Source organism: Lupinus angustifolius, chromosome LG18, assembly GCF_001865875.1.
Source record: "Lupinus angustifolius cultivar Tanjil chromosome LG18, LupAngTanjil_v1.0, whole genome shotgun sequence".
Taxonomy (NCBI): Eukaryota; Viridiplantae; Streptophyta; class Magnoliopsida; order Fabales; family Fabaceae; genus Lupinus; species Lupinus angustifolius.
The window spans coordinates 3,525,097-3,525,754 of NC_032026.1; positions in this window are offsets into that span (position 1 = coordinate 3,525,097).

Here is a 658-nt window from a genome sequence, read left to right on the forward strand (position 1 = left end):
GTAGTTTTTGACTTTTATAAATCTTGAAATTGTTTCCTTGTTCTTAGATGGAAAAACTATATCTTTGGACAAGGTTAGATGAGTTATTTGTTTGGAAATATTATAAATTATTTTTAGTATTTGAATAAGTTTAAAGGTGATTATTTTAACATCAAAGGAACCTGTAATGTGTTTAGGAAAAAGTTTGTATTTTATTCTTAAAAGTTTATGATGTTGATGAGTTATTGTTGAAAATATTTCATTTTTAGAAAGTACTATGTTTTAAAAGTGGTTTAGCATATTTTACTCTTTGATTTCCAAGTTAAAATAATGATTTGGGATAAAATATGATTTATTAAAGTCTTGACTTCATAAACTTAAAGTGTTATGAAGTTTTGGATATTAAAGTAGTAGAAAGTCTTACCTTAGGATTTATTTTTATGACTACGAAATTAACACTTACTAACACTTGAGGTTTTTTCTAAAAAATTAGGAGGTGTTAAGATGTTCATAAAAAAATGTTGTATTTATTTTAGTTGACTTACTTTAAAGTGGTAAGAATAACTAAAAGATGTTTAGTGTAAAATATTAAATTAAGAGTCATTCTTTTTCATGACTAGGAAATTAACACTTACTAACCCTTAAGGTTTTTTCCTAAAAAATTAGGAGGTGTTAAGAT